The sequence below is a fragment of the Beta vulgaris genome, chromosome 8 (assembly GCF_026745355.1).
Source record: "Beta vulgaris subsp. vulgaris cultivar EL10 chromosome 8, EL10.2, whole genome shotgun sequence".
NCBI lineage: Eukaryota > Viridiplantae > Streptophyta > Magnoliopsida > Caryophyllales > Amaranthaceae > Beta > Beta vulgaris.
In genome coordinates this window covers 27891041-27901687 of record NC_079209.1, presented here as the reverse complement: position 1 = coordinate 27901687, position 10647 = coordinate 27891041, and positions in this window count along the sequence as shown.

Below are 10647 nucleotides of genomic sequence, written 5' to 3'. Positions count from 1 at the left end.
GCTAGGATGAAGCCACGTGTCATCTTGGTAGCCCTTGATTTTTAGGCTACAACATTTGCCCCTTAAAAGAGGAAGTTACCATTTAGGCGTCAAGACGGTTGATTTCTTCTTTTAACCGACCTGGAACTGCCCTTCTTTCTTTTCAAAAAAGAGGCGCCATTTTGCCTGTCTCCACAGGTCAACTTTCAAGGGCAACGGTTACTTTTATCGGATGAGGGGGTCACTTTCACACCTCTATAAATATATGACCTTGTCGTTTCTGAAATCATTTTAACACTGCTGAGAAATTTTCTAGAGAGAGAGACTCCACAATTTTTACTGAGCTTTTTTGAGAAAGGAATTACTCCCGTCCAAGCTCTTGCAAACTGCTACTCCATTCGTCCGAGATTTCAATTCGTCCTTGACATTCGTCCGAACTTTCTCTACAAGTATTTCCTTATTTCTTTTCCTTGTATTTTCACGCATATTTTAGGAAAATGGATTCGTCTCTTCATCGAACAATCCCGGCCGCTCAAGGATTGGTACTAACCATACAATAGAGGGCCTGTCTTCCTCGGTATCTTCTAGAGTTGGACCTATCTCGGCCGGACATGCATTCTTTTTCTTTAGTCATGGACGGCAAAGCCAGACGACCTAGTCTTTACCTGTGCAGGGTAATCTGGCGCGCGTCAAGCAAACAACTCGTATCAGATGAGGAGTTAACCTGCCGGCCTCCAGCTCAGAAATGGAGGCATCTACTGGACGGATTCCCGCTGATGAAGAGCGAGAAGTCCAAAGCGCTCGTCCTGCAAACCCAAATCCTTCTCCTGAACTCGTCCAGGAGGAATCCGATGTTCGAGGTTCTCCCGATCCCAGCCCGTCCAAACTAAGGACGACTTCTGATGAGTCGAATAAGACTGATTCTTCTAATCTGGCTAGCGATTCAGAGGAGCCGTCTACAACTTCCTCTGAATAAGGCGCCGGCTAGGTCCTCTTTCCGACCCTAGATTCATCCTGGCCGATAACTCTCGGCTGGGACGAGTAGGTTCCGACCTTAGGCCTTTTTCTGTGGCCATGCCTATGTCGGGCTACCGTTTCGTCCTCCCTGACCGAGAGGACACCATATTTAGTGCCCCTTCGGGCCATTTCGTTGTTTATCGTCTTGCCTTAGATGCCGGCTTGCGCTTTCCCCTACATCCTTTTATCAGCCAACTCCTTCATTACTACAACATAGGGCACAATCAGCTTGCCCCAAACTCATGGCAAAACATCCTTACTTTCTTGGCCGTTTGCGAGCTAAAGGGGGTGGATCCCTCTTTGGCCGCCTTCTCTCAAATCCACTATGTTTCCAAAGCTCCTAAAACAGTTGAAGGAAGTTGGTTCAGCGTGTGCAACCGTCAGGGCTTCCTGACGTCTTGGGATAAAATGTCCAAGATGCACTCCTGGAAGGCCGAATTCTTATTCGTCCAGGTGCCTAATGAAGCGGTTGCTAGACGGCTTCGCTATTTTAGCCGAAGCAACACCAACACTGGACAGATGGCTTCCTACTTAGAGTTAGAGAGTAACTCGGCTGAAGAAATGATGGAATACTTTAGAATTTTGGAGTATTCCATTGACAACGTTTCTTTTAAGGGCCAGTACAATTGGATCCCTTTCAAAGAAATATTATACCATGATAACTTCTTGGTCGCTGCCGGCTTGCGGCAAGCCGAGAATAGAGGTATAATACTTTTATTTTTTCCAAGTAGAACTCCCGTCCTAATTATCATTTGTCTAATCTTAGCCTCATCCTTCTTTCTTATTTGCAGATTCGGCCAGAGTTAAACTGAAGAAGTCTTGGATAGGAGACATAAGCTCGTCCAGATTCGCAGATTCCCTCTGGAAGGAATTCAGCAAATCCGATGCTGAAAAAGAGGACGGATACACTAGTATACTTAGAATTTTCTTTTTTTTTTTTTTTTGAACGAGCTCCTTCTTCAGGGGGTAGATCGTCCAAACATATGTACGGACGGACTCCCTCTTCAAAGAGCAATACGTCCGGAATTAGCTAGACGGGCTCCCTCTTTGTGGAGCAGCACGTCCAAAGCTAATTCGGGACGATTTCCTTCTTCCGGTAGGCAGAGCGTCCAGCATTAGGCTGGACGAGCTTCTTCTTCAAAGGCAAAACGTCCATAACTGGTTTGGACGTCTTCCTTCTTCGAAGGACAGATCGTCCGAGGCTGATCTGGACGCCTTCCTTCCTCGAAGGACAGGTCGTCCATGGCTATCTTGGACGTCTTCCTTTCTCGAAAGACAGCACGTCCGGGACTGATTTGGATGCCTTTCTTCTTCGAAGGACAGGACGTCCATGGTTGACTTGGGACGTCTTCCTTTTTCTCCTGGTTTCTGTTTTATGTTCTAACATTTTTCCAACTTATTCAGAAAAATGCCCCAACGTCCAGGGTGCTGGCTGAGAAGACGACAGCCAAGAAGAGACCGGCCACCACCAGTGATGCTCCTCCCCCAAAAAGGCAAAGGAGTTCACGGCCAAGAAGAAAAAACCATCACGGCCTCTTCCCAAGGTCGTGATCGACATTCCGGCCAAGGAGGAGATTCCGAAGGCCGATGCCGATGAGCTGGCCTTGGTAACCTACACAGGGCCTTCCGACCCACCTGCTACTGATCAGCCGGACGCGGTTGGGGACGGGTCCGCATTTTCTGGGCCAGTCGCCAAGCTGGTGGACCAGATGCCGGAGGCATTCAGTATGGCCTCCCGATCCTCTGGTGAGTCCTACTATTCAAACATAGTTAGAACCCTACGCGTTGGCGGGCGTCCGATGAGTCCGTCCAGCAAACAAGTCGTGGTTTTCCCAGTTCGAAATACTACTGACGAGTCTCCTCTTTCAGATAAAGGAAAAGGGCCGGCTCCTGAGGGCTCTCCTTCACTTTAAGACGACGATCCTTCGGCCGCTTTCTCGAAGATGACTCTGGCTGATCGTGAGAAGCTCAAAATTGAGCTTTTCAAGTGCTTCCCTGAGCCTTACATCAAGTGGTTGAGGGGAGCCTCGTCAGGATATGTGGGCTACATGTCTCAACTTGCTGCTGAGGTAATCTTTCTTTTTCTAGACGCTTTCTTTTAATACTTGGTGTATTTCTTAATTTTTACATTCGTCCTAACTCATCCTCGTCTTCCCTTTGATAGCTCTTTGCTCGCAGCATGATCACGGAGGACTGGGTGAGGCTGCTGAGAAAAGAGAACAAAAAGCTCGTCCAGGACGTGATTAAAGCAGCCGACCATGCTCAGTATGCCATGGCCGAGCAAGAGGTGTTGCACCAGCAGACTAAGATAGCTTGGGAAAAACGGTCGACCGAGCTAGAGTCCCAGAACAAGACCTACTTACTTCGGCTGATCGAACTCTTGGACGAGAGAGCTGATCTGGAACGCTCTCTCAAGGACGAGAGAAACTCAGGCATGCTGGTGGCCGCGGAGCTTTTCAGAGAGAATCTCGTCCTCCAAGAGAAGAACCAGGCGCTGCAAGAGGAGGTTAAGGCTACGGAGGAGGCAGCCAAGGAGGCAATGAACGAAGTGATCAATACTTCGAAAAACTGGGCCGTGCAGGCCTTCGAAATGCTGGTCGAGGAACTGGACATCCCAGATATGTCCGCCGGCTAGAATTTCAGGAGAGCCTGCACAAGGCTAACATTAAAGGAGAGGAACCTCACGTCTTCCAGGAATCTTCAGAAGATGAAGAGGAAGAAGAGGACGAGGCCTAGGAGAAGAGAACTGCACTCCTCCGGAAGCCTAACTTTTCTTGTTCTCCATTTTGGCCGCAGGCCACTTGTAATTTTTGTAGTTTTTCTTAGATTTGTTTGTAATCTTTTCTTCTATTTATAAAAGAGCTATCTTTTTCCATTTCCAATGCTTTATACTTTCATGCACTAGGCGCCTTGTTTTGATCAAATATTTATGCCTAAGTACGAAAGCAATTCGTCCTAACACACTTCATCTGATCCAATGGCTCTTTTTGGCCGAATATATCAAGACGTTTATCAGTTGCCTAAGTTAAAAACTTGTGAGTTCAAAAACTGTTAAGTTAATAACTTGTTCGGCCTAAATTTTGGCTATCATTCGTTATTGGACAAAGACTTAGTTATTTTTAATAAATTAGGTCCCTATATGCCCCCCTTCTTGGACGAGGAGGTCTTAGTGACCTTCCTTTGTTTCAAGAAGGAACAAGACCATAATTTGCTTAAATAACTTGGACGTTTTATGAAGATGCTTGTAACCCGTCCATCTTTGTTAATTTGTGAAATAACTTGTTCCTTTACTAAGGTTGTATTTTCTAATTATGGCTTTTAGACGGAAAGTAGGATTCCTTTACTAAGGCGTCCTAGTTCCAGTCGACCTTGTTTAGGAGATGTTTAACTTTTTAAGTAAACAAACTGCCAACCGATTTTATGTACTTATCCATATTAGGATGATAACATGTTGGCCGATCTCCTAATAGAAGGTGTTTTTACTCGCCGCTCTGTTTTATTAGTTAGCTTTGGACGATAGTATGTATTTTTAACTTAAGCAAATAAATCAAACAGAGAGACAGTCATAAGAGGCAAGTAGAACTGTATTATATGAATTTTGCTTGACGGATAGTCAAGATACATGTATACATTTCTACTTTTTTCATTGCAATGTACTAAGAAAAGATTACACTTTCTCAAGATATCTTAAACAAAGTATTTTTTCAAAGTATCAGAATTCCACTACCTAGGAATAGAATGTCCGTCCATGCCTTCCAGACGAAAGGTGCCATTCTGAACTACTTCGACGATTTTGTAGGGTCCCTCCCAATTTGGAGTGAGCTTTCCTAGCTTCTTAGCTCGGCCTACTGCTTCCATCTTCCTCAGGAAGAGATCTCTCTTCTTCAAGGGCCGCCTTGCAACTCTTTTGTTAAATTCTCTAGCCATTCTTAGCTTGTAGAGTTGCATCCTCAGCAGCGCGTTGCCCCTGACTTCAGGAACTAGATCCAAGGCCGTCCGAAGAGCAGCCCAATTGGCATCTTCTGAGTGCATCATTACTCGCAGAGTTGGTTCCTCAACTTCAATGGGGAGAACGGCCTCTGAGCCATATACCAGCATGAATGGGGTTTCTCTAGTTGAGTTCTTGGCCGTTGTTCTTATTGACCACAAGACCAACTATAATTCTTCGACCCATAATCCCTTTGCATTATCTAACCTATTTTTGATTCCGGCCGACAAGATCTTATTAAAAGCTTTGACCTGCCCATTAGCTTGTGGATGAGCCACTGCAGCAAAGTGAGCCCTGGTTCCTTGATCGGCCAGCCATTGATGAAGCTTGGGTGTTTCATATTGTGGTTCGTTGTCAAAGACAATGGACTGGGGCATACCAAACTTTGTGATGATGTTCTTCCAGATGAACCCTTTGACGTCGTTGGTGGTAATGCCTCTCAGCGCTTCAGCCTCCACCCATTTTGTAAAGTAGTCGACGGCTACTATTACGAACTTTTTCTAGCCGGCACCAATAGGAAAAGGGCCAAGGATATCCATTCCCCATTTAGCAAAGGGAATAGGAAAAAGGATTGGAGTTGAGTAATTGGTTGGCTTCTGATAGATGTTGCCATGCTTTTGACAACTATCACATTTCTTCGCGTAAAGCAAGGCGTCCTTTTTCAAGGTCGGCCAAAAATAGCTAGTCCTTAGAGCTTTTACTCATAAAGCCCTTCCCCCAATGTGGGAAGCACAGGCGCCTTCATGCAATTCTTTCAAAACGTCCAATCCATCCTTTCTACTGATGCACTTGAGATGAGGCCGGTTGAAGGATTTTTTGTACAGAGTTTCACTCCACAACTCGAACCACTTGTCCCTAGCCTTCACATACTTAGCTTCTAGAAGATCAAGAGGCAACCGACCTGTCTTCTTATATTCAATAATGGGGCTCATCCACTTATCTTCTCGGCTAAGAAACAGGACTTCCTTGGCATCAATGCTCTTGGCCGCCTTGACCTCCCAGAACACTGTTCTAGGCACACCCCCCTCAGCCGAACTGGCTAGCTTGGACAGAGCATCAGCCTGATGGTTTTCAGATCTTGGCACTTGATCTAGGACGAATCGTTTTAAAGACTTGACCTCCTCTTTTATCACGCTCATATACTAACTCATAGACGCCTCCTTGCATTCAAAATCTTCATTCACTTGGCTGACCACCAGCAGAGAATCAGTTTTTGCTTCAATTTCCAGGGCTCCAGCCGCTTTGCACATTCTAATGCCGGCTAAGAGAGCTTCAAACGTCAGATCAAACATATTGAGCTCAACGGCCCACTTCAACATTCGGCCGGATGCATCCATCTTATGCAATACTTGTCTTAACGGCTGGTCTGTGTAGACTAGAATACTGTGAGCAAGAAAATAAGGCCTCAACTTCCGGCTGGCCATTAGCAGCGCCAGGCTGAACTTCTCAATTGACGAATACCTGCCTTCTGCGTCCTTTAGCACATGGCTAACAAAATAAATGGGTATTTGTACCGAATCTCTCTTTACAGGTATTTCCTCATTTATTTTCCTTGTATTTTCATGCATATTTTAAGAAAATGGATTTGTCCTCTTCATCGAACAATCCCGGCCGCTCAAGGGTTGGTACTGACCCTAGAACAGAAGGCCTGTCTTCCTCGACATCTTCTAGAGTTGGACCTATCTCAGCCAGACATGCATTCTTTTTCTTTAGTCATGGACGGCAAAGTCAGACGACCCAGTCTTTACCTGTGCAGGGTAATCTGGCGCGCGTCAAGCAAACGGCTCGTATCAGACGAGGAGTTAACCTGCCGGCCTCCAGCTCATAAATGGAGGCATCAACTGGACGGATTCCCGCTCATGGAGAGCGAGAAGTCCAGAGCGCTGTCCTGCAAACCCAAGTCCTTCTCCTGAAACCGTCCAGGAGGAATCCGATGCTCGAGGCTCTCCAGACCCCAGCCCGTCCAAACCAAGGACGGCCTCCGATGAGTCGAACGAAGCTGAAACTTCTTCTAACCCGGCTAGCGACTCAGAAGAGCCCTCCACAACTTCCTCCGAGATAAGGCGCCGTCTTGGCCCCTTATCTGACCCTAGATACATTCTAGCTGACAGCGGTTGGCTAGGACGAGCAGGTCCCAACCTTGAACATTTTTCTTCTGCCATGCCCATGCCGAGGTATCGGTTTGTTCTTCCTGGCCGGGAGGACACTATCCTTAGTGCTCCTGCTGGCCATTTCGCTGTTTATCGGCTGGCTTTAGATGTCGGGTTGCGATTTCCATCGCACCCCTTCATCAGCCGCCTCCTTTATTATTATAACATAGGACTTAACCAAATTGCCCCAAATTCATGGCAAAATATTTTAACCTTCATAGCCGTTTGCGAATTTAAGGGCGTTGATCCGTCCATGGCTCCTTTTCCCAAATTCACTATGTCTCCAAGGTTCCTAAAACCGTAGATGGGGCCTGGTTCAGCGTATTTAACCGTTAAGGCTTCATGACGTCTTGGGACAAGACGTCCAAGATGCATGCCTGGAAAGCCGAGTTTCTGTTCGTCCAAGCACCTAACGAGGTGGTGGCCAGACGGTACCGCTACTCTAGCCGGGCTGCTACCAATCCTGGACGAACAGCGTTCTTCCGGGAGCTGGAGAGTACTTCAGCTGAGGAGTTGGTGGAATACTTCAGAATCTCGGAGTATTCCATCAACGACGTCTTCTTCAAGGGTCCGTCCAATTGGATCCCTTTCAAGGAGATGTTTTACAATGACGATTTCCTGGTCGCGGCCGGCTTGTGGCGGGCCGAGGATAGAGGTATACTTCGCAATAATTTCTAAGTAAATGGCCTCGTCCTATATCCATGATTCAATTATATTTCTTTTTCTTATGCAGACTCGGCCAAGACAAAACTCAGAAAATCTTGGAAAGGAGATATGAGTTCGGCCAGATTCACAGACTCCCTCTGGAAGGAGTACAACAAATCCGGCGCTGGAAGAGGACGGATACACTGGCATACTTAGCGAAATTTCTCTTTTTTCTTCTTTTTTTTTTTTTTTTTTTTTGCTGCTGGACGAGCTCCTTCTTTGAATGGCAGGTCGTCCAGATAAATGTGTGGACGGGGCCCTTCTTTATATCTGCAAAACATCCTGAATTACCCCTGGACGAGTTCTCTCCATATGGAGCAGAACGTCTAGGATTGATTCTGGATGGCTTCCTTCTTCGAAGGTCAGAACGTCCTGAATTGACTTCTGGACGAGCTTTCTCTTTATGGAGCAGAACGTCCAAGGTTTATTGTGGACGGCCTTCTTCTTCGAAGGTCAGAACGTCCTGAATTGACTTCTAGACGAGCTCCCTCTTTGTGGAGCAGAACGTCCAGGGTTTATTCTGGACCTTTTTCTTCGAAGGACAGAATGTCCTGGGATACTTTGGACGTCTTCCTTCTTCAAAGAACATTCAGGATAATTTTGACACCTTCCTTTCTCTTCTCATCTTCTCTTTTGACTAACATTTTTTCTAACTTTTTCAGAAAAATGCCCAACGTCCAAGGCGTTGGCGGAGAAGGTGGCCTCCAAGAAAAGACCGGCCACAACTGGTGAAGCACCACCACCCAAAAAATCCAAAGGCTTCACGGCCAAGAAGAAGAAGCCCTCTCGGCCGGCACCTAAAGTGGTGATTTCTATCCCGGCTGAGGATGAGTCTCCGGCTACAGAGGAGAGGGCCATGATTCCTTATGCCGGCCCCATCGACCAGACTCCTCCTCTTACATCTGAGCAACCAGAGGCAGTTGCTCAACTGGACGGGTCAGAAGCTAAGCCAGCTCAGCCGGACGCGGCTTTAGACGGATCGGCTTATAATGGACCAGTCGCCAAGCTGGTAGGCGAGATGCCGGAGGCATATAGGACGACCTCCCGTTCTTCTGGTGAGTCTTATTACTCAAACATAGTTAGAACCTTGCACGTCGGCGGGCGACCAATGAGTCCCTCCAACCGTCAGACTGTCGTTATACCCGTCCGAAATACTAACGAGTCACCTCTTTCAGATAAGGGAAAGGCGAATTGCTGAGGAAGCTCCAGCCGGCTCTCCCACTCTTTCGGACGATGAGTCCTCGGCTGCTTTTTCGAGGATGACGTCGGCCGATCGTGAGAAGCTCAAGCAGGAGCTTTTCAAATGCATCCCTGAACCTTACATCAAGGGTTTGAGAAACTTCTCTATTTCTTGGACGCTTGAATTCTATACTTCGGTATATATTTTTCTTTTTAATATTTTTGCAACCGTCCTAATACTTTTCGTCTTCCCTTTGACAGCTCTTTGCTCGCAGCTTTATTACTGAAGACTAGGCAAGGCAGCTGAGGAAAGAGAACAAAAAACTCGTCACTGACGTTACCAAAGTTGCCAACCATGCCCAGTTTTCCATGGCCGAGCAGGAGTTACTGCATCAGCAGTCGAAGGTGGCCTAGGAAAAGCGGTCAGCTGAGATGGAGTCCCAAATCAAGACTTATCTCCGCCGGCTGACCACTCTCTTGGACGAGAAGGATGCTCTCCAGGATGAGAGGAATGTGGCCTTGCTGGCCGCGGCGGAACTCAGAAGAGAGAACCGCTATCTCCGAGGAAAGAACCATGTGCTGAAGATGGAGCTTACGGCTACCGAGGAGGCGGCCAAGGAGGCTATGAACGAAGTGATTGAAACTTCAAAAACCTGGGCCGTGCAGGCCTTGAAATACTGGCCGAAGAGGATGACATCCCTAGGTATGTTCACCGGCTAGAATTTCAGGAGAGCCTGCACAAAGCTAACATTAAAGGGGAGGAACCCCCCGTCTTCCAGGAGTCTTCAGAAGATGAAGAGGAAGAAGAAGTTGAGGCCCAGGACGAAGAGAACAACACTCCTCCAGAAGCTTAACTTTTCCCATTCTCCATCTTGGCCACAGGCCACTTGTACTTTGTAGTTTTTTGTACTTTTTTGTCTTAAATTTCTTTCTGTACTTTTTAGACTAGTTTGTAATCCTTTCTATCATTTATGAAAGAGTTATCTTTTTTCTATCTTCAAAGCTTCATACTTTTATGCAATGGACGCCTTGTTTTTGATCAATCATTTATGCCAAGTACGAAAACAACTCGTCCTAACACATTTTATCTGATCCAATGGCTCTCATTGGCCAAATAGTTAAAAACATATTTCAAGACGTTTATCAGATGCATAAGTTTCAAAATTATAAGTTTAAAAAATGTTAAGTTAATAACTTGTTCGACCTGAATTTTGGCTATCATTCGTCATTGGACAAAGACTTAGTTATTTTGCAATAAATTAGGTCTCCATATGCCCCCTTCTTGGACGAAGAGGTCTTAGTGACCTTTCTTTGTTTCAAGAAGGAGAAAGACCATAATTTGCTTAATAACTTGGACTTTTATGAAGGTTATTGTAACCCGTCCATCTTCGTTAAATTGTGAAATAACTTATTCCTTTACTAAGGTTGTTATTTCTAAGTATGACTTTTGGACGGAAAGTAGGATATCTTTACTAGGGCATCCTAATTCCAGCCGACCTTTACTAGGGCGTCCTAATTCCAGCCGACCTTATTTCTAAGCTGGTCGATTCCACGTACTTATCTTTATAAGGATGATAACATGTTGGTCGATCTCCTAATAGAAGGTGTTTTTACTTGCTGCTCTGTTTT